We start from the raw sequence: 24,720 nt of genomic DNA on the forward strand, positions 1-24,720 counted from the left end.
ATTTGACCTTGTTAATCTTTAGGACACTCTGAGGAGCGCACACTTTGAGAAACTACATGACTGAAGGTTGTGAAAATGTTTGAGGTCATTCAAGTTTAGATCTGGTTAAGGTAAAGAAACTGATTTTTTTGAGTTGTGTAACCGCAGGAGGAGAGATCGATGTTTTGACATTGTCACTTATATCCGTGATGAATTTCGTATTACAAGAATGCTTAAAACTGCGCTGAATTTGAGATGAGGATTCTTTTAGAATTTTGTATGTGGAATTTGAAACTAATTCTGTCTGAAACTGACTAAGTATTTAATAATATAGGTCTCTTACTTTCAAATAAAAACTGCTTGCAATGAAGATGAGCCTGAATGTTGACGGTTTCAAATGATGTTTTCTAGATGTATCAGCTAAATGTAAATATTATACACAATAATTACTTAAAATCTTTTTGTTCCCTTCAATGCTGTTATCATCTGAACTTATTATCTATATCAATACCTTAAAACTTGCAGTTGCATTGCTTTTCTTTTATATGTAAATAAATAGTTAGAGAAAAAAATCTCAGTTTAGAAAGTATTTTAAAACACTTAACAGAATGACAGAGTGAAGTACTTAAAGCATCAGCTGAATCTGCAGGGGGTAAATTGTCCTTGAAAGACACAAAGGCAGCTTAAAGGAGAATTTATAATATCTCTCTTGGGTTTGACAATATTAATTTGTCTCAACCATTTTAGAAGCACCCTGGCCACAGTGACACTTTCCTAGGTGCATTCTAATAAGTTGATACTGTCTCATTAAACTAAATGGCATTCAGCAGAGAACAAGACAATAACTCAAAAGCAATTGTCATGGAATATAAGATGATCTGATATTAATAAGTGACAGTCATATGTAGTTTATGAGATCAGAAAAATTATTCTGTAAACAAACCACAACACATTGCACGTAGAGGAAATGCCATATTTCAGTCTGATATATAAACTGTGTAGTTTTGTTTTCGCAGCTACGTTAGTGTTTTTTTATTGTGATCTATGAACTGCTGAGAGGTCATGTCAGTCATCAAATTTCCAGTGTTGTGGATGCCATGGTGTCATTCTTACCTGTAAGAGTAAGTATTCATAGGCTGGCTATTTATTGCCATATTCACAGAAGTGATCATTTTGGGAACCATTTTGAAAACAATTGCTGTTGTTTTCAAAAGGTGTACATCATTCAAACAGATCTTGGCAGCAAGCAGATTTAATTCTTTCCTTGGAACACTGGAGGAGAATGATTCACAGATAGGCTAAAGGTTTGAGATATTAGACAGAAAGAAGATCAAGAAAGCACAGTTTATTATCCCTCCACATGGTAAAAAGAAACAAAAGCAACCAACAGCCATTCTTTGTATCAAACTGAAAAGAGGGGCGAGTAGAGTAATTTGATGAAAGTTATCTTAGCCCAGCAGCAAGGAGAATAGCTGTCACATACTGAGAAGAACATTTTTTATTTTTGTTGGTTGCTGTAAAGCCAGTCTACCGCTCTTCTCAAGGCCACTTCTACAGGGTCATTTCAGTGCTATGATAACTGATGTTACATGATTTCACATAAATTCATTAAGTAGAAAATGTCCAAGATGCTGGATACACAGATAATCCATGTGTTTCTTTTAGGGACCCAACAGCGCTTTCATTGGATTGGCTCAAGAGCAGTACCATTTTGGGAAGATTTTCCTATTTGTTATGTTTTTACTCTAGCATAAAATTGCAAGTTCAGTGGCAGTACTTCTGACTACTGTGTACAGTACTGCAAGGAAAAAGAGAATTACTCCCAGCTGGGTGAAAAAAAAAAAAAAAAAAAAAAAAAAGTATTAGAACAGTATTTGAGGCATAATTATTTAAACAATTAATAGTTTTAAAACTGTTGAGGGGATTCAGGGACAATATATATATATATATATATATATATATATATATATATTTTCCCCTACATGAGAACCTATTAACTATGTGAATCAACTATTCAGCCTTTGTGCTAGATTACTTATTTCCTTCATCCTGGGTAGCAGAAAGTTTCATGTACATTGTGCTTGTAAAATGACAAACACATAAACTATGTACTTCAGTTCATTGTGACCCAATATATTAAGATACTTATTTTAGTAGGTAAAGTTGACAATGGCCAAAGAAAGGAACATTATTAGAATTGATCAACCAGTGTCAAGATGTTTTATTCTATTTCAGGTACAGATTCTGGGTAATAGGTTATGCAGGAGTGGAAAAAAAAAAAAAAAAAAAAAAAAAAAGTGTCTCTTGTATAGTTGCAGGAAGTTCAGGACACCTGCAGCAGGCAGAGCTACAAACATAAAGTTTAGAGATAGTTCGTTACTCCACTTAAAAGGAACAAACCAGTATCAACTACTGTTTTGGTCTTTTCTCTTCCCCAGTCACACCATTTCAGGTGGTCCTACCTGAAAGTGATTTGAGTTATGGCAGTATAGCCTGTGAATAAAGAATTCCTTTTAGCAAATCAAAATCACTTTGGCACTTCTAGGTCAAAAAGCAAGTGTTACAATCTGTTGGAAAAGTTATTAAAAGCAGTGCTATCATTGTCAGAGACCTCTCACCAAGAAGACACATTAATCTGTACTAGCTGAAATTCCAAATAATTTAAGTCTTTATGGAATAAACACAATTTATTTTTGCATAAAATATGAAAAAAAATCTGAATTTTAATATTTGCCCCATCCCTTTGAAGGTTATGGGGCAAATAATCCTTGAAGCCATTTCCAAACCCTTCCTAACAAGGGCACGAAGGATCAATCAGTATGAGTTTAAAAAGGGGAAATCACACCTTAAGAACATTACACTGCTCTCCACTGGTGATTTACCTCAAGGACTGATAATAGCACAGTTTAGTCTCTTCAATAATGACTTGTACAATTGGGCAGGCTCCGCTCTCAGCAAGTGTGAAGATCTTACAAACATGGCTGGAGTGACTGCTATAGCAGATGGTTGTGCTGCTGTACAGAGGGACCTCAACAGCCTAGAGAGATGGGCCAACAGGAAACTGATGACAGTGAACAGAGAAAAAGGCCAAGTCCTGCACCTGAGGAGGAATAGCCCTGTGCACACTGAAGGCCAACCAGATGGAGAGCAGCTTTTCAGAAAGAGAGATGGGGATCCTTATGGACAGCAAGTTGGCCACAAGCCTGCAATATCCCTTTGCAGAAAAGAAAGCCAACAGCCTCCTAAGATGCATTAGGAAGAGTGTCACTAGTATATTGAGGGAGGTGATCCATCCCCTCTGTTCCAGCACTGGTGAGCCACATCTGCAGTGCAGCCTGGAGAAGAGAATACTTAGGAAGATCTTATCCATGTATATAAATATCTGGTAGGGGATTAAAGAAGATGGAAGCAGACTCTTCTCAGTGGTACCCAGTGAGCCAAGATACAAACTGAAATAGAGGAAATTCAATTCAAGTACCAGAAAAAAAGACTCCTTTGTCATGATTGTCAACAAACACTGGAAAAGAGAGATGCCTCCAGAGATGTCCTCCAGATGATCCTTCTGTGATTTTTGAACAGCCATTGATATAACATTTTCTACTAGACTTTCCTTGGGTCTTAAGTTTCTACTTTCCAAATTCCATTTTTATGTGATAAAAACATCCTCATTCTTTTTCAAGAGGAGTCTGACTAAAATTATTTTACTTATAAATAGAAAAGTGCAACCTTTCTGCCCAGTAGTGCAAGTACAAGTTCTGTTGCTGTTCATAAGCAATAAAAATATATTCACAAGAATACAGAAAATGCTTGAAAATGAAAAACACAAACAACGAATTTCATTAGCTTCTGTTTCTAAATTTATCTCAGTTAATTTTTATTTAAGTAAACTGGATTCATATTTTTATAGAATGGAAACATTAGCAAATGTTTCTTGTAAAAGAAAAAGATATACATATTTATGCCACCCACATGTGATGTTGGAAATGGCAGGCAAACAGCAACCAGTGATACTCCATTTTTACATAACAAACATGATATTGCCATTAATTTTATAAATTTATTTTTGTGAATAGGAAGAATTAAATTAAATACAAAATGTGTTGCTCATTGTCATGGTTAGAAAGTACCAAAAAGTAATACCAGAAAGTACCATTTTTATGGTTAGAAAGTACCAAAAGTGGAGGAAAAAAAAAAGGAAAAAAAAATAATAATAAAAAGGAAGAATATGGATTATTTGTAAAGGAAGCTAAAGGTATGTCTCTTCTCCACAGAGCCTATTGCCATTTGTCCAGCCACTTCTGGTTTCCATTATTAACAGCTTTCAGCTCTGGAACCTCAACACCTCCAGAATGTGCATTTCCTACTTGTTCATAGTATGTACGTACACAATGCATGTCTTCAAAATATGCCTATATGACTACAGGTTATCTTTATTTGATATTTTTCAGACTGAGTCTTGTTTTTCCAGAACTTTTAGATGACAGGATGCAAACCAGCTATAAGCTATCAGCTAGAAACAGAACTCTTTGTGACCATATTCACTCAGACACAATAATCCAGTAATGCAGCTGCATGGCTGTCAGCTTGGGTCCTGCACAACTGCATAGCTGACTCATATCTGGCCATCTAGGTACATTTTTTCTGCAAAAGACCAAGTAGATCAACTGCTCCCTGGGCATGTACAAGCAGTAAATGACAAATGAGTGATGTGCTATAGCGTACAATCACTGCACAGCCACAATGTCTAGGGAAACAAGACTTGATTGTGTTTGCAAAATCCAGTGAACTTTAATACAGCCAGAAGCACTCACGTGGAAACACCAAAGAGCTGCTGCATAATAGCTCCATTTATTTTTGTATCTTTCAGATTGTGCCCACCTGCAGTATAGCTAGGATGGGAGACAAAACTCCCTGCAGTAGTTTGTTTATGTCAAGCAGATCTCTTGCTATGCCTTGTGGGTAGCAGCAGGTAAGAGAATGTGGAGTCCTCGGTCTGGGAGATGATGGCTGTTTTAAAATCAGTTAAGGAAAGAGTTCCAGCCAATGTATGTTCCTTGTGAGCAAGAGTCTCTGAGGAAAGTGAAGAGATCAGATTAAAGCTGGCAGCTGTAGGAAAGGAGTTGGTGCATGAAGCGACAAGAGATCCCTTTTCCACCACAAGAAAACGGTAAGAAAGTTGAGGAGAGACAGGTAAATTAAGCCAATAAATCACTACATAACCCTTCCTCAAAGCATACCACTTGGCTCAAGTCACAAAGAGATTGTATTCCTCCCAGGAAAGCATTGATACAATCAGTGGTCAGGCTGTCCAGAAAGAGTGGAAGGGACAGCAGTACAGACACTCTTTTCACAATAAAGGGGGAATCACTGATTTAAAGATCTCTACAGAAAGCTTGTAATTAAACTAGCAAATAGATCATTCAGAAAAGTTGAGATTTAAATGTAAAAAAAATGTATCTTCTGGTGTGCTTTTTTAAGTTTATTCAAATATCAATGCTTTTGTGGTGTGGAGAATAGATAAATGACCCCACACAGTGTGTAAATGTCACATTAATACATTTATGCCACAGGTCATTGTTGTGATTCAAGCTGAAATATAGCTCTCCAGAAACTCTAGAAACACTCCAGCTTACACTGCCTTACTGATATTAAGCTATTACCTAAAATAGTTTTCCCATTCTCCTGGGAATACAAAGAGATTGAAAACAATATGAATGCTTTATTTGGTAAGTGAGCTGTCATAGATTATAGAACAACTCTGAACACCATGACAAATCAGTTTATTATCAGATAATAGGTTTATGTATTTATTAAGATGATAAAATAAACTAACGTATTCGGCTCTAGACAGGTACATAATCTGTGAAACTGAAGACAACTGCCATGCAGATAAATTCACAACTGAACAATGATAAACATGCCTAATTCACAAATTGTCTGTGAATGTTGGGCATGACAAGACCCCTGATGTGTCAGACATCTGTTTCCAGGGCTAGACGCTAACTTATTTTTCTACACTCCCTTAGCTTTAAGTTTTGAATTTGCATCTTTATTGCCCTCTGTGCTGATCTGGGAACCCCTCTGAATTTTCTACCATTGACCAAGAGAACTAGGCTTTAGCTGTTTTGGGTTAGCATGGAGCAGTGTTCCAGTCTGTGCCCCTTGCCTCTTGTCCTGGCTCTGGACACCACTGAAAAGAACCTGGATCCATCTTCTTTATTCCCTCCCTTCACGTATTAACATATATTGATGAGATCTCCCTGAGCCTCTTCTCCAGACTACACAGTCCTGACTCTCTCAGCCTCTCTTTACAGAAGAAGTGCTCCAATCCTCTTGTAGCCCTCGGTTGGACTCTTTCCGGTATGTCTAGGTCTCTCTTGTACTGGGGGGCCCAGAGCTGGACACAGCGTTCCAGGTGAGGCCTCACCACTGCTGAGTAGAGCAAATAGATAGATTAGAAACACTTTAAAGAACAATGATGAACGTTCTTGATACGTTATACAAAGGAAATACATTTTTCAAAAGAAAAAAAAAAAAAAAAAAAAAAAAGAACAAGTTTGTTTAAGCTCAGCACTCAGAAATGTTAACCAGCAGGCAGAATAACAAACAGGTAATTAACATTGTCCATTTATTCTCTACAGGTAACTAATGTCACCATCTCAGGTAACTATATATGTAGTCACTGGCATTTTCGTGAAAGTCATTATATAAAAAGATGGTATGGCTGTAATAGAATCAGTTGCACAGGGAGAAAAGAGTACCAGCACAAGTCTTCAGACAAGTCACTAAGACTTGTCAAGTCATTCAGACACCATTCTGGATGCAAAAGAGTGCAGTGTTTCAGTCCCATATACGCAGTACTTTTATTGAAATGTAGGGATAGAGTTTCTACCTTCAGTGGCATTTGAGCAGTAAATTACTTCTTCCATGAGTTATAAAAGTGTCATTTCTTGCATGCACCAGAACACCTGTCTAATTTGGCTTAAGATTTTAAACAGAAGAAATGAGAATGGAAAAGTTTGTTATACAAACAACAAAACAGTTATTTATAGAAGAAAAGAGTTACGCACAAAAACTGTCTGAAACAATGTTTGCAGTTTGCATTTTACTTTCTGGGTTTGAAATATCCTGTTCAACACACCAGAGAAGCATTTAAACTTAAAGAACTGAAGCAAGAATATAAACCATAAATGCAACACAAGTTTAAAATGTCCTTTGAAAGTCTAGAAGAAAAATATTATGTTTTGAACAAAATATACGGAAATGTAAAATACATGAACACAGTAATAAATGTCTGGAAAGGAAATATAATTAGATTGCTCTGAAGATGATGCATTTGCAGTGTCATTACTGAGCTTAGATGTTTAAATTGGCACTGATGTGATGCCTAGATGTGTAATTCATTTTGTGGTTTTAGGCACCTCGATTTAAGTTTGCCATGCATGAAGATAAATTTTTTTATTTCTCTACCACTAGAGCTCATCTGGGATGAATCCTTGACTGACAGTAGGTAGCCTTTCTATCTCCACTCTCTTGGAAGTATTCTTCTAAGAAACAGCACCTTTAATTCCATCCAGAACACTTGATAAATGCCTACTAGTGACTGCTATGCAGGATAAATTAATTAATGCCTCTTTTACCCATATTATCTATATTTATTCTTACACTTCTATGCAGTTTTAGGACTTGTAACTGCACAGTTTGGGGACAAAAATATACCCTGGTACAGGCATAGTATGTACAGACATTCAGTAAGCAGTCTTTTTCTTTAGTTTAGAAGTTAATCTAAAGGAGGACTGCCAGTGTTCAGTGTGAAAACAGGCAGAGGAATTAAGACAATGCTGCAGTCCAATATTTTTCCTTTAGCTTCAGAATCCTTTTTCAGAAAGAGTGGACACTTCTTGTATGCTTTGAGACTGAAAGCCATGGGCATAACTAGGCTTATATCCTATAATGATTTATTGCTAAGTAACAATCAAATGAAATGATCTATGTTAAAGTTGAATCTAATAAGTGAAAGAAAAGATAAACATATGGTTTGTGATGTAAGCCAATAGATCTTGTTTCAAGAGATGTGGCAAATAGCTCACCAGTGATCCCAATAATATTGCTTATTTGTGACTGGAAACCAATACTGTCATTTCACTTTCATGGCCATTATCCTGCAAGTGCTGTTTCTGTCAGTTCCAGAATATGCCTCAGTCAGTAATTCAGTAGATAAAAAAAAAAAAAAAAAAAAAAAAAAAAAAAAGAATTTTTATGCAGTTGCCATATAATGAATACGACCCATTTTTATTAGAGGAAAAGCAGTACAAACATATATTTAAAAAAAAAAAAAAAACTAGTTACCTAATTTTGCAAGAATTTAAATTTTTGAATTTGACACATGTTTACACATGTGATACATGTTTCTTCATGCTTGGATATGCTTAAAGCATAGATATTTCCAGTGTAAGCAATACAGCAAGCGAAAAAGTAAAAGGTAATACAAATTTCTTGGGTTTTAATGTAATTGTTTTCTTATTTCTGTGATAGCAGTATGCATATATTTTCAATTTGCAGTTACTGATTGAAAGGATGTAAAAGATATTTGAAAACCAGCAGGAAGTAGAATTATGAAAAGAAGAATAAAGCAATGGTAAATAATTCTGTAATGCAATATATGCTGACAATTCAACTTTATGTAAGTATTTTAGGATTATTCCTGACTATTATCCCAGACTGATTTAGAGGTTTATTAATTACAAAATACTTCATAAAAAATTAGCACTATGAATATGTTGGAGCAGATAGTACTGTTTGGGTGCGGAATGTGCTCAACCTTCTTAAAAAAGGGTAATGAATATAAAGGTACAGAAATTTTGTTGTTGTTTTCAGCTAGCAGTAACAAAGATGAGGAGCAGGGTATGAAGTATTTAGTGTTTTGTGATCATTTTAGGTCATTGATAGGCTTGCATCATCATCCAACCCCAGAGTATTCTGCTGTTTGACAATTTCAATGTCATAGTTCCTTTCAAGTTGAAAAAACATCCCAGTGAGCAGTATAAGCAAAATACATCAATGTCTAGAGCCCATGGTATATTGTAGTATGCTAATAGCTCCAGCCATTAATTTTAAAGGATTTTTTGTGTTTACAGATTTTGAAATAAAATATGAAAATTCAGCCCAACTCTATCTTGTACAACAAAACCTGTCTGAAATTGCTAAGAGTTACCAGCAGCACCTTCTGTTTCCCATGATGTGTCACTGCAGATGCTCAAAGCTGAGAGACTCCTCAGTGTCACAGTAGCAACACATGCCTCACTATGGAAGAGTGCCTAGAAGAGAAGAGTGCTGCAGATCCACTTCATTTAAATAATAGTTTTCAGTACTGGGATGTGTTGCTGACATGCTTGTCTCTCTGAGGAGCCCTAACTGATACTTAAAATAGGAAACTGAAGACATTTATTCTGTTCTCTACCTCTCAGCAAAGGCTAAGTGGGAGATGTAGCTACCACAAACTGTGTGAACCTCAGACAAAAACTGTACAGTACCACACGTATGGTCAAAGTCTAAACTCTCTATCCTGTCTATCTATCTAAACTATCTAAACTTCTGTCCCCTCTCCTGAATCGTTTCGCCAAAGAAACTATGGAGATATTCAAAGAAAAATGTTTGTAATAGAGACGCTAAGGAAAAATATAAGGACAGGTGTCCCTAACCCCACTATTCCCTACTGCTTCTACTTTTCCACATTACCTATTCAATAGCATTTAAAGTCAGACAATGATTTAAATGATAAAATTGTTGACTTTTGGTTTGTTTCCTAACCATGAAGTTGCAATAGACAGACTTCCAGTGTAAGCTCATTGATTTTACGGTCATTGCAGTAGCAGTCATCATTGCAGCCAAACACTGCATTCATAACCTATTGCAAATATTAATATAAAGAAAAAGCTGCCCAAAGAATAATTTTGGTCTGTCATGTGTTGCAAACTACAATACTCAATTCATCAAAGAAAAAAATGAAGGACAGGACAGTTACCTTCAACTTTGCAATGGCTAATGTAGACAGCATATTTTGGGAGTGAACATAAGCATTTGTTTGCTTTAAGAGTTTCAGAGCTGTGAATGGACAGAGAATTGAGTAAAGAGTCTTTATATGAAAACTGAGTTTTGCTGAGGTTGATGCCATAAGGAAGAGCCAAAGTACAAGTTCTGAACTGTAGAAGGGTTTGGCAGTACAACTGGGTCAGACCAATTGATAGCACAGCAGTTATGCAAGAAGTCTCTTACTCTCAGCATATGAATCAAGAAAGTTATTTAATCTACCAAGCACTTTATGTAACAACTTGAAAGCCTTCAAAAAATTGTAAATCTTTTATTTTTTTTCTTTAGCAACTGCCAAGTATGCCTCTGCTGCTGAAGAAAATGTACACTAATCAGTTGAAGTTTGTGGGTTTTTTTATGAGATCTGGAAAGGGATTTGGAAATAAAATTGCAAAGCTTTACTTGAGATGGATGAAAGTATTTCAGATATAAATTAATGAAAATACATTATGACTATATAAGACAAAGATGGCTGGAGAACTTTTTCAGGTACTCTGAATCCTGGACTCCGTGTTCTAGTCTCATGGTTAAGAGAAATACCGGCCTGTGTAATGCTTGTAACAGTAAGTGCCCTCTGAGTGTGTACAAGCAAGCACTAATTTATGTACAGAAAGATGAATAGAAAGTCTTTCATTAGCTTTTCTATTCCTTTCTGGCCTTCCTTCCTAAAGACTTACCATCTAATTTCTTAGGAGATGGTGTTAAGAGATATGATCCTGTTGTCTTAACACGGATAACTACAGCTGTTGGATACCCGCAGAACATCTACAAGTGGCCAGATATGGCCTTAGGTAGTTCTGTACCTCTGGAGTGGCAGCTGTGGGCCAACACCTAAAATTATATTATATACATATGTTTAAACCACTGATTCTCACCCTACCTATAGTACTGCTCATGAACAAACATACAGCCTGAATGTCGTGAATGTTGCCCTACTGTGGCCAAAGGAGCTCAGGCTCGACCCTCTGTCATTCATTTCAGGGATGTGTCCAGCTTGCTGTGCACATCTAAATTATGTGGTTTATTTTAATGATTTGACTATATATGTATATACGAGTACTAAAAGAAGAACAGGAATATATGGAGAAATTCAGTGCCCATGCACTGTACTTTTATGGTGCAGCTGTTTTTTACAAGTTGTTCTGTTGTCAAAATTAATTTTATTTCTAGTTTATTCAAAAAATTCTGCTGAAACAGACCTACAGAAGGAGGCACCTCCATAAGTACTCCTCCACAAAAACAGGGCAACCTTTTGTGTGGGAAGAACCAGGGAGACATCATTCTTCCCATGAGAGGGAAGACGGAAATCACATTTCTGGAAGAAGGAGGAGACTGAAGCAGAGCTGCTGTTGGTAGATTCACTCTCCACTCTGTGAGGGAGAGATGAAGTGCCTGGCTGTCCCCAGGGGCATGGGGGTCTGGTTTCCCAGTCTGGGAAAGCAGAGGATCTGAGTTCATGGTCATGCTGCACTGTTGCAATGCAAACCCTTATGCTGCAGTTCAGTCCATCTTGGGTTTGGTGAGAAAAACTTGTCAAGGAAAACAGTGACAGCCATGTCAGCAATGAGCTCTATATATACATTTTCCTGTAGTAGGAATTTGAATACAAACAACATCTCTTGTTCTCTGAAGACTGCAAGAATCTGACCAGCTCCACAGGGTCAAGCACCCAAGATACTCTAAAACAGCATCTTTACCATCCTTCACTCTGCTACCTTCACTTTGCTACCTACCATTAAGTGTTTCAGGGTTTTTTGTTTAAGGAGCATTTGGTATCCATTTTACAGAATCTTAGCTGCTCATTCCCCTCTGTTCATGGCTTCTGATTTACAATGAAAAAAACTGGAATTACCTTTTTAATTATTTCCAAGGAAAACTCCTGTTCCTGACTACAGGAGAAATCTAAGAAAACCAGCCAGTGAATTTGCTCTTAAAGACAAACCAAATTTAAAACCATAAGAGCCTAGAAATTTGGCCTTTGCAAATATTCCTGAGCTGTTAACTCCTGAGCTATTAACTTTCTGGAGTTTACTTTAGATGTGACAACAATTTACTCATAAAACAACAGTTTACTCATAAAAAATCTCTCTTCTGGTCCACAAACACATACAGGATTTTTGGTCCCTGGTTTGTAATTTAATGTGTGCCTCCATGCCTCAAACCCAGTTTAGTGATGGCATACTCACAAGCTTCTGTGAGTTTCCAGAAAATGTGAAGCAGAAAGTGCTCCAGAATTCACAGAATATTAATGTCATAAGGTAACAGTGCAGTATTAAAGTTTCAAGCTTTTGTTGGCTTGGCTTGGCTTGGCTTGGCTCTGTTTTGCACAGCTCAGTTTGGCTTGACTTGGTTTGGCTCAGTTCGGTTCGGTTCGGTTCAGTTCGGCTTGGTTTGGTTTGGTTTGGTTTCCCTGGCTCCTGAGAACTGAAGTGTTATTGTATGAACTTGCAGAGTACTACAAAATCACAGCTGCAACTAGATTTTATTAAGGATTTTTTATTTGCAAAATGAGCAGTTTTTGTAAGTGCCATATTCTCATGTGAATAACCTACAGGCTATCTGCCAATAACGAACTAACTAATTAATTAATTAATTCTGCAGTTTTGACGGTTAAACATATGGATAGGTAATACAAGGTAAATTTTATTGACCAGAGCATAAAAGGCATAAAGGAGGGTTCATTCTTCCCTCCTTCCCTGGCACAGGTCAGTCCCTTTACTCCCTGCAGCACAAGTGAAGCTAATGGCAATGGACACTCTTTCACTCACTATGGGTATTTGAGAATAAGGTTCATCAGTGCTCCTTTCAAAGAGCACTACTTGTAAAAGAGTTGAGGCTACATGATGGATGGATGGATTGTGTATGTGAAAATATAGGTTAGTCTTAATTCTTTATTTCTGATATTTCCTGAATAATACTCTACTCTTTAGTGAATCAGCCACTCTCTTAGTTGCAGATCTATTGTTTTATTGTCAGAAGTGGTCTATATAGATTCAATTCAGTTTAGACAGCTCATTTCCCAAGCTGATTACATTCTAAAATGCAGGCACATGAAATGCAAGGCAAAGTGGATGAAAGTGATCAGGATAGCCTACTGTGTTGCTAATATTTATGTTGGAATCTAGGCAAGTATTCAGCTCATTTGGATGTGTGAATGGTATAAATGCCCTCATGTTTAATGTTTTAGTATTTACGTAATCACTAATAAGCCCACAGCCTCTCAGATGACCTAAACATCATCAGTTCCTTGATCCATCAACTGAGCTTTCATTTAAAAATGGATTTTAAACTATAGTATTTCGCCATGCATTCTCCTTCACTTTCTAGTTATGTAAAGTTGGAATATATTTATGCAAACTCAGTTTTGCTGTATGAAATATAATGATTCTGAGTTTTCTCTTGGCAGTTTGGAGTGTAAATTTCCTTTGAATTAATTATTTTAATTCAGTCACTACAATCAAATTCAACTGACTATCATAATTTATTTTAGGGATTATTCTGGTTAATGTATTCCTTACCACAGCAAGTAACCCTGGTGGATAGGTCTTAAAAGTTTCAAATGTCAGAAGACTTTTAAATGTTCTTATATGCTGCTTTGAAAGTTTGACAACAGCCCACAAATTCCCTCTGCTCTTTTTCAGTCTTCTAAATGCCAGGGAGGGATCTTTTTTTTTTTTTTTTTTTAAGATTCTCCAAATGTTTTGCCACAGAATTGCCTAATTAACTTTCAGACTTGTTGCTGAGATGCTTTCCCACCAGAAAACATTTTATTTAAATAAAATGATCAAACATCTTATGTTTGTCCTTCAGTTTTACTTCAAACAGTCTACTGAGATTTCTGTTCAGAAGTAAATTTTATTGGAGAAGGATTATCTAATGAATCACTTCAGAGACCAAAAAATATTTATACAGCATTATATTGCAATGTTTCTTTTAATTATAGTTAATATGACTAATTTTTAAATATGCAGTGTAGGGCAAACTAAGCAACTTTCAATAGCTAGGAACAGAATATTACTATATTTAGGGGCTATGATTTAGAAGAATCAAATCAACTAACTGAATGAAAGCCCAGGTGAATATCTTTAGAGCAATGTGCTTCAAAATGTGCCATTTATATAGAGGACATCAGATAAGAATTGAGAACCTCATGCATGAATCCTTTCTGGTACACATAGAGAGCATCTTTAACCCTGTCCTTTAAATCAGAAGAGGGAAGATCAGGAATCAAGATCTTTCCAACAGCTCATTGCAGCATCAGACACAAAAAATGATTGCTAGATAACATTCTGAACAGATTCCCTTCTGTCAGCAAGGGAGGGAGGCTGGAGTGAAAAACTGAGAGAAGACTAAGTCGAGGTGCTGGGAGAATTGAGCTGGGTACCTTTAGGATATATATTTTTCTTCAAATTTGTTGAAGAACCTAGAATTTATGCAATTCAGCAGTGTCCTGTTGTCAGTAGACACTTCTGAAACTCTTTAATCCACCCCACCCTCTCTGCTGGCTGGTCCCTGTGGAAGGTAACAAACCACTAAAGCCATTAATTGATATGTGTTGAATTTGTATACTTTATTCCTGTCACTGAATTGTGTAAAGAAACAATATGATGCCAAATACTTTTTTTTTTTTTTTTAATTTTGCTTAAAAAAATGAACCTCAGAAACTGTTTATATTGAGCTGCACTTTTGAAAAAGCATTAGTGTTATAAAGTCAGAAGCTCATTGCACTCACCAATCAAGCAATTCCAAATTCCCTGGCCAGAGGTGAACATTTTGAGAGTTGTTATCCTCTTCTTCTGGCAAAATTTCCTCCTCACATGCCAGAGAACTATAATTTCCAGTAAATTCTTAATCTGTGCTAGAACTGGAAGCAATATGAGACAGGACATTGTGCCTGTCTTCAAAAGAACAACATATTTAAGCATGTATAGTGAACCAGAGATATTTCCATCTGACCTTGTTCTCAACTGATGAGTCTTTCTGTACACAATGTACATCATTCAAGACTAGTTAAATTCTACTTTTTTTTTTTTTTTTCCTTTGTCAGAAAGTTTTCTTTTGAAATACTACTTTCACAAGTTCAACAATGAATCCCAAAGGTCTGTGAGCTCTCTGCTGAGAATTTGCATGTTAGGATGCAAACTTCTACTGATACCAAAATACAGAAATTAATAATAAGATTAAGTCATATATAGTCCTTTTGGAGATTCTATTATATCTGCATAGTAAGATTCAAGTCAACTTATGACCCTCTGATGGCTCTAACTACAGTAAAATATTTAGGAAGTAGATTAATCATATAATTCAAATGTCAGAGCAATGCAAAATAATGCCATATAATTTAAAATTTCACTACACCATGTATTGTAGTATTACTTTCACTGAGGTATTCTGAATATTTTGATCCAGAACTGTGTCAAAGCCACAGTACTGTGTCAAGCTTGCCCCTGAAAATTTAGTCAGGCACCAAAATTCTGACAGATTTTTCACATTATGGGAAACTATTGTCAAGTTAGAACTCAGAAAATAAAAAAGCCTTGAAATGTAGCAAGTAATTGAGAACAAGAAAGGAATGTAATTAATAGTTGTGAGCCTTAAACAACATTGAAAATAAATGGTGGGTGGTTGTTTTTCAGCTCATTTTCTCAGGGACAAGAGGTTTAGGTGATCACATTCTGTCTTTCCATCTTGGTTTTCTTCTTGGTTTCTTTAGAAACTTTGCCAGTCTCAGTCTAGCTCAACAGAGAAACAGAGATTAAAAAAACTGTTATGTTCCCACACGTTTCACCACTTTTGGTAAGAGAGCCCTCTGTAGCAGAGACAAAGGCTGTCGGGAAAATTCTCTCTGATTAGACAATGGACACAGGTCTACTCTACCAGGTAGCTCTTTTTCTCCTGAATGTAGCAATAGTTTCAATACACACATGAAGTTAATGAAATCTCAGTGCTTCTGCTGCTCCCTGTCTTACTAAATTGAAAGAGTAAGTGGGGAATTTTGAATCCTCCCAGATCACAGATCTATATCAAATATAGAGAAGAAAAGGAAAAGAAGCTACTCATGAAGAGAATTGTAATTACTACAGGGTTCTTGATAACTGATGTCTGAAGATTGTATATGGAAATTGTCTGGCATTATCTGCTGAATCTGTAAAGAAGACGTGGCCAACACAACTCTCACATGAAGTCATTTTTCTGATCCCCCACTGCTGGAACAGCTTCACAAAAGATTAGTCCATATCCCAGCTGATTCAGAATAAAAGAAAAAATAAAGCAACTGGCTTCTGTTGCTGACTGGCCCTGTACTAAATATAATTTAAAGAGGATGGAAAAAATTGCTCCTATGAATCCAGAAGAGATTTAAATATTCATTATTTTATTCTCTGAGGCAGAGCATTTTCTGACTTGCAGGACATACCCTTTCAAACATAGGAAAATGTTTAAGGCCTTAAATATTTTATTTAACATTTGTAATAAGTATTGTTTCAGATCCAATGACAATTTTTAGATTTGCTATAAAAATATAGAATATTAATGTATCAATTGGCACATATATTAAATGATAAATCACCAGTTGGCTATATCACTGAAATCTGTAACAACATATTGGAAACACTAAAATATTCCTAGAGCATTTGATTAAAATTAATTCTGAGTCCACTAACAGTATAATAACATTTAGTGTCAATCATTTTAAAAGTATTCCATGTCATAGGGGAAGAAAGCTATTATCAAGTCTAGGAATTAGTGGAAGTGTCGGGAAAAAAATAGCCTGTCATACTGCTGCTAATACTGATTAAGATCTAAGATGCCTTCTCCTTTCATATACAACTTAACAGCAGATAGTAACTGAAGGATGTGCATTTGGGACCAATGAAAGCTGCAGTTTGATGTCAAAGGATCATATGTAATTGTATCCTTTCATTTGGTCAAATTCTTTTCCTTTTGTCTCATTATATTGCCAAGTATGCTTTCCTTTCTTCACTTAAAAAAAAAAACTCATAGGCTCAATCTTTCTGCCTCATTTCCCAGGGTCAAGGAAGTTCTTCTACTGCCACAATATATGGCATTTGGCATGCCTTTTTCCTGTGGCATGTCCTCAAAGTCAGTCTCCCCTCCACTTTACTAGCACCCCATCCAGGCCTTGCTAATCTGAACATTTTCCATTTACTGTTCCTATCTTCTTTGCCTGAGCAGAATCTGAGCCAGTTTCCCTGCATTCAAATGCCTATCTCTTCACCATGACATCTGTGTTGCAGCACTGTCTGGCTGCTGGGAGAATAAAAGGCTGGGTTTCAGCATGCCAGAGTACTGGCAGCCTTCCCAAACAATCTCAAATGCATTCTGAAATGATCTTTGGTTATCTCTTGTGAGGTTTTCGATGAAAATGACCAATTATTGAAACAAATTTTTGTGAATCTTGTGAGGAATAAAATTGTTCACATGGTTCCTACTCATCTATCAAAATGCAGTCACAACAATATTATGTAATATTTTTCCTCATATACTATTGCCCTATCTCATGATGCCTGACCCAAAATCTACATAAGGAACATCTCATTAGTGATGATTTCACATTAGATTCTTTCTTATTAATTAATACAAAATATTATTTTGTTAAAGAAGAATATTAAAAATATCACCACTTTTTAAAACTGATTCTATTTCTGCCAGACAGACATTAATAAGATATCGCAAATTGCACCAGAGATATCTAAAACAGCAGATCTCAAATTGCAAACATACATTTTACCCTCTTCTTGCAGATGGTGGAAGATGTCATAGAAGGTAGAAGTCTATGTAGCTATTTAATGTTTAAAACCTTATCGAAATGCAACATTTTTGTCAGTTAACAAAAGTAACAAAGTTTAAAGGATGAGCTTTCAGTCTTGGCATTTTAGTGTTTTATACTGTACATTCATCTCCATGTATTAATTCATTTCTTTTTTACTCTTACTCACTTCCTCTTCTTAGTTTAGATCTGCTCACTTTCAGGATATATCTTCTCTGAGGTTTTTTTTTTTGGTTTGCTTTTCTGTTTTTCTGTTACGTCATTTTTCATTTGTTTGTAGTTTTTATTGTTTTGTTGTGTTTTGTGTGTGTGTGTATATGTGTGTGTGTGTGTATATGTGTGTGCATGTGTGTGTATGTTTGGCATGGAAAAAAGTATGATATTTCTTTTCATAATGAAATGGCATATACAAGACTAGACATACAACGCAAATATCTCTCACAATAAATGAATGCAATTCTTATATTAGTATCATCCTGTCATCACCTTCTTATCTCTGGACACTGAGAAGCTACAGATTTCAGTAGAAATCTTTGAAGCAGCCAGAGTAATGTTATAGTGAGAACATTTGGAACCCTCTTCATTTTCACCCCTTCCCTTCAACCTTCCTAACACACTTTCACATTTAACTTTTATACGGAAAGTAAAACCATTTCTTTTTTTTTTTTTTTTCATCCCCCTCAGAAGTAAAACAGCAAGTTAAAGTTAACTACAGGGATTAAAATAGTCTGTTGTACAGAATTTTTGAATGATTGATTTTGAATGTTGATTTTCATTTATCTGATGTTATGGAGAAAGCTGAGTAAATGTCTTCAACAAACAGGAAAGTCCTCCAAAAGAGCATTTCATAGTGAACTAAATCTCTTAATAAACCAAATTTTATTTGTTTGTCTTTTGGCTATGAATAGTTTAAGGAAATATTTTGATAAGAACTGCTTCGATATTTCTTAAACTGTTACATTTATTGGAATAATTTCTAAGTGTTTTTTTGTCTTTTTGAATTTTAATTTTGAAATTGTTCTCTTTACTTATAAATGGGTACAAATGAAAAGAAAGGAAAATTTTGAAATGTCTAATACCATGAAATTAACATTTCTATAAAACATTTCAGCATGAGCCCAGCTAATGTCTGCTTTAGGTTGACCAGAAACAAATTTATTTTCTTGATATTCTATTTTTGGCAAAAAAAAATATGGAAGAGTGAATGAGTATTATGCAACCAGAAATAAGCTTCTTGAACCTCTAAACATTTTATAAATGTTTGTAGCTTTATGGAAAGTATCTTTCCATTTTCTTTTGTTCCTATGTACTTATTCCCTTGGCATTTTTCCCCACATTGTTTTCTTCTTCCTGATTCTTACCTCCCTTCTTTCCTCCCCCACAATATTTCAGTTGTTTTGAAATATTCAGAAACACATGAAGTGTTCATTTATTTCACAAGGTTTAATGTCTTTTAAAAAGTTTGTGATCTTAAGCAAGAGCTAATATCCAAATAAGGTCAAGCGAATAAATCCAAATGAAATTCAATAGAATTGAACACTTTATTCTCCTTCTGTTAAATATCCAGTGTTATGTAATAGGAATTCCGAATCTTGATGAATGATCTTTAAGAGCCCCTTCCAACCCAAACCATTCTATGATTCTATGAAATACATATAATTTTGCATCAGTTGGTAACTAACAAAGGTAATGTTACAAAGGAGACTTATGATGATGCATGTTACAAGTCCAGTGACAATATATATATAATTCAAATTATTATGTTTTCATTATATTTTTATTCCCCGAATCAGCACACTTTTCCCAACACTGCTCTTTGAAAAGCACCTCATTTTCTGCTCATACTGAGATTATTCTATCTAAATGTAACTTCATAAACCTATATATCAAGCATAACCTATACATCAAGCTCTACACTGAGTGAACTGTCACTGCCTTGAATCAGTCATTTTGCAACACACTAAAACCTTAGAATATTAGTTCTGAACCACCTTCCCACCCTTCCTCCCCCACCCCCCCAGTCAAACAAAAGGGTGGGATACAACCAAACTCAGCCTTCCATATTACTTTAAAATTATCTTTCTCTATGCCTGACTTTATTTCAATCTGTAGGAAAAGATATACCCTTCTTCTTGCCTGGAGCTATACTCTGATCGTATTAGAAGAGCTGGCACTGAGTGAGCTTACCATTTTAACTGTATTTCACACTGAAATAGAGAAGGCTTTCAGTGATCATCAGCCTCATGTCTGAACCTGTAACAAATGTAGAGAAGTTACAGAGAGATTAGAGGAAAAGGAAGGAAGCCTGAGTCAAGATCTAAAAATACCAGTTCAGTCCAGCTGAACCATATGAAGCAGGTGTGTCAGAAGTGTGAAGATCACTCAGACCTCTCATGGAAGGCACCAGTCAAGAATTCTCTAGGAGAAGGATCACTCAGCAGCAGGTGGAAGGTGGGTCAGGGCTGAGAACTGGCAGAAGCAGAAAATATAAAGTGAGCCTTGACTTTCAGGTGTATTTATTTCAAAGCAAAAAATATAAAAAAAATAAAAAATAATAAAAAAAATGTATGTATTTCTCCTTACTCAATAAAATCACATAGGCAGGAGAATAATACATAGAATGTATTATGTATATTTCCATGCATGTTAGATCCTATAACAAACCCCAGGCAGGTTTTCCAGGCATCAGTGGAAGCATTCAGTATACAATGTACAAAACAAAATGAAGTATTTCAGAGTACATTGCTGTAGTGTCAAGATGCTCCTGTGATGGAAGTTAAAAAAAAATAATAATAATTTTTTAAAAAATGACAGTTATTATGCCAAACTTTAAGCCAGAGTTATAACAATTATCAGAACAAAGAAATCATCCTACACAGTACATCACAAAGAACAGGTATTCTGTGCTCTCTGAAGGGAGGAAGACATGATGAGATGGACTGAATACGTGCTGTAGGCAATCACCCAGTTTAAAGAACATATCTGAGGACTACCAAACCCTCTCAGAAAGGACAGCAAGACAAATATCTTGCTGAAAGATACTCAGAGTTATAATACTCATGGAAGAAAAAAGCATGAACAATGAGGTTACCCCTACACTATCTCATTGGAGATGATTTTTATTGGGCAACATATAAGACTATTCAAAAACATCTGGGAGAAAGAAAAGATACAAGTAAAGCATGAGAAGTCAATCCTAAATACCTAGAGTGCATAATAAAATAGTATCAAAGGTGACCTTTTTAAGAAAACTCTTTTCTTTGCTTGTATTGTTCATTTTCGTTAAGATTGACAGAATAGGATGGTTTCTACAAAGACGTATGTATGAATTCTTGTGATGACAAAAATAAATGGATGGCAGACATATGCTGCTACATCACATGATGTGACACACTAATGGAGAGCAACAGCGCATTGTCTGATTTAATGACTTAAAAAGCAAAGTACATATTTTGAGTCAATGCTTGTCCTGTGGCACATCGTGTCTTGTGCCAGTCATCCCACATTTATAACACAGAATCCCAAAGCAATATTCATCACGGCATTGTAGCCATCAACATCTCAGCAGACATCCTTAGCTTTCCTTTGATGGTGAAGCTTAGGTACTTCAAAGAGAATGAGTCTACTGACTTATTCTAGAGTCTACTTTAGGATGAGACAAAATCCTAAAGCTGCCTATTTCAACTGACAACAGTGGTCGCTTAAAATTGCCTGACTTTACTATAATATTGCCTAAGTCTTTAAAGTGCCTGACATTACATGAAGCCTACCTATATCCATTTGACAATGCAATTTGGTGCACAATGTAAACGCTGTTACTCTTCTCCTAGATATATATATATTAATAAATATTTTTGGGTGTATCATTCATAAAATCCATAACTGAAGTTATGAAGACTTACAGTAATAGAAAGGAACCATGCAAACTGATGTCCCTTTTTTGTGTACATAGCATACATCTTGTAAAGCAAACTGGATAGCTATATGTGGGAGAGGACATATGCTAACATAACAATTTCCATTAACTATTATCCACTTTATACAAAAAAATTGGCTTCAGCTTATACAGAAGTGTGTGCCTTAATTAAAACATAAAAATTCACCCTCAGAGACTACTACTAGATCTTAAATCCACTTACAGTATATTTAACTGAACTGATTTAAAATTATACCTTCACTTCCTTTCATTTTCTTTAGGTTTTAATTGTCCATATGAACAGTGGCTTCAAGATGTGATTGATTACTTACGTAGACTAAGCACTTTAAGAACTATAAAATAGGGAAAGGCCATTGTAATGACGTGATTTCAACTACAGGTATTAGTGAAAAAAAGTGATTTTTCAAGGGAAGACCAAGCCTCACAACCATAAATTAGGAGTCTTTCTCAATATAAGTGACATGGTAACTGTCAGTACCAGTCTTGAAAACAATGACAGCTTTAAAATACCCTAGCTGTAATTGTGAAATTGTTAGCTAGCTGTCAGTTGTTCTATGGCTATATCTAGATTTACTTCCATATAATGTTTATTCTGTATTACAAAAGCATTAAAAGTCTTGACAGTAATAAGGTACAAATTTACCTTCTTCCATTTATTTTTTATCTGTCCAAGGCAGAAAACAAATTCTTTCCTTATGCTTGAATAAACACCTCTTAAAGAGGGACTAGATCACCTCTGGAAATATTTTACATTATCTCTGCAGTAATTATATACAACTATATTGTTACCATTTCAATTTATTTCCTCTGACTGACATGTGATGGACAGAATGTATATGACCTTTAAGTTTATAACCTGGGATGTACACAGAATTTCATAGTAAAGTAATCTAGAAACATATTAACTAAATATCATTGAATCAAATATATTTCAAGCAAAGGTATCAAAATGATTATAATTCTTCCCAACCTAGTAGACACCTAAAATTATGATTCAAGTAGGAAAATCCCAGGATGAAAGAGGCTTTTCCTGGACTGAGGCAGGAAAAAAAATAGGGAAAAAGGTCAGTTTTAATGGTCACTACGACGACTTCTGACCTCACCACAAGGTTGCAGGCATAGGAAAGGTATTGCTTGAACAAAAGGAAAGACCTGAATTTTTTACAAAAGTCTTTTGTCTGAGACAGAGCCCCATCTAATACCCCAGGTTAAAAGCACAACTATATTGACTATATTATATATAACTATGAAGTGTCTGTAACTATATTGTTAAGTCTTTTTTTTTTTTTTTTCTTTTTTTTCTTTTCCATTTTCCCTATATACAGACCCAATCCTAGACTCTAGTTGCAGAAATGACAGTTGCTGGAAATGATCTCTGGATCCCAGCAGTGGCAGCTACACCACCAGCAACATTGGTAAGCATCCAGCTGGCAAGTGAAGGTAATTCTCTTGTTGAAGAATTTTCCTTTTCTAAATGTGTCTGCATTGAACTTTGGCTTCTACCCCAGCCAATACCCAGGCCAATTTCAGCTTCCAGGTTAGCCAGAACAATGTCGCCAGGACAGAAAGAGGAGAGACTTGGTAAAACATGTCTGGTTTTGTTTGCATTGCACACAACCCATGAATACTAGACACTCTAATTAACAATACTTTGCAATAATATATCTCATTTGATCAAAGATCCTGAAAAGGATTTATATGTATTGATTGATGTAAAATTATGCTAGGCAAATATTACATCTGTAAAATAATGTAATAACCACAGTCCTTTCAGTCATCTTTTACTAGTGGGATAACATCTGACAGCTTGAAAAAGATCTCTCATAGTCAATAGTTTTAACACCAATAAAATTGTAATTCAGAAGTGTAAATTGAAATCTCAGTGCCTAACCAGATTTTTTGCCCCTAAAATTAATGTGGGCACAATGAGTAAAGACAAGATTATGACAGTGCTGTAGTGCTTACAAGGAAGGAGGTAGAATGATGTTAAAGGAAATATCCTATTTTTTAGTGTAAATATCATGAATGTCCAAAAGCATTCCAAGACAGTAGAAAGGAACAAGAAATATTTTAGGCTTTTTTCATCAAATAATTATATACACTCATGCATATACATTTACACACACATGTACATCTTATTTCCTCTAAAAATGATTTTACTCCTTACTTTTCTGATGTGTCCACTATCTTAAAGATCTTTTGGTCTGAAATCCTCAAAGAACTTATTTGCAAAATTTGCAGAAGCATCAGCAGAAAACCTCAATTAGCTGTCATTTTATATTTACATCATACAGTGGCAGTCAGAACAGCAAACTTTTCAAACCAAACCTCACAGATAAGGAAAACGTGCCTTCTGAAGGTGTAGTTCCCAGAAAGGTACAGAAAAACGGTTCATCCTCAAGCATGTAACTTTAAATTTATCACTTTCATTATTGATCTCTGTGGTAGGATGAAGAGAATTTTTATTTTTATTTATTTATTTATTTTGTGACTGAGACTACAATACTTGCCATTTCACTTAAATTATTAGTATATTAGAACCATCTGAGTTTTCAGACAGCTCTAGTCAATGAGCTGACTGGTATAATTTTTTTTTCTTTTCTTTTTTTTTTTTTTCCCACTGAGAAGAAAGATAAAATCCCCTCTTGCAGGGATGTGTGCAACTTCCCTACTTGATACACCCAGTATGTTCATCTCTACTATTACAATCCAGTTAGTTACTTCTAGGCCCACAGTACCCTTGAATGGTGTTAGAAGTTAATAATTTCAAGAATAGGAACAAATTATAATGTTGTTGTAGTCAAAATTTAGCAATAACTTGAATGAATAACAGTATTTGCATTTTCTTATAAAGCGGGGCTGTTGAGCTTTATATTTATATGAAAGATTATGTTTGATGCCTGGAAAAAAAAAAAAAAAAAAAAAA

General features: G+C 35.4%; 1 long non-coding RNA gene across 1 annotated transcript in view; it reads right to left on the reverse strand.

The window, feature by feature from the left end:
• Nucleotides 1-1,108: 1,108 nt before the first annotated feature.
• The window catches only part of LOC118160894, a 104,776-nt gene continuing 81,164 nt past the window's right edge, over nucleotides 1,109-24,720 (reverse strand). Inside the window, exon 4 of the long non-coding RNA XR_004747730.1 lies at nucleotides 1,109-1,277. This is a non-coding gene — a long non-coding RNA (uncharacterized LOC118160894). The remainder of the gene's footprint in view (nucleotides 1,278-24,720) is intronic.

The sequence above is a fragment of the Oxyura jamaicensis genome, chromosome 1, assembly GCF_011077185.1.
Source record: "Oxyura jamaicensis isolate SHBP4307 breed ruddy duck chromosome 1, BPBGC_Ojam_1.0, whole genome shotgun sequence".
NCBI classification, from domain to species: domain Eukaryota; kingdom Metazoa; phylum Chordata; class Aves; order Anseriformes; family Anatidae; genus Oxyura; species Oxyura jamaicensis.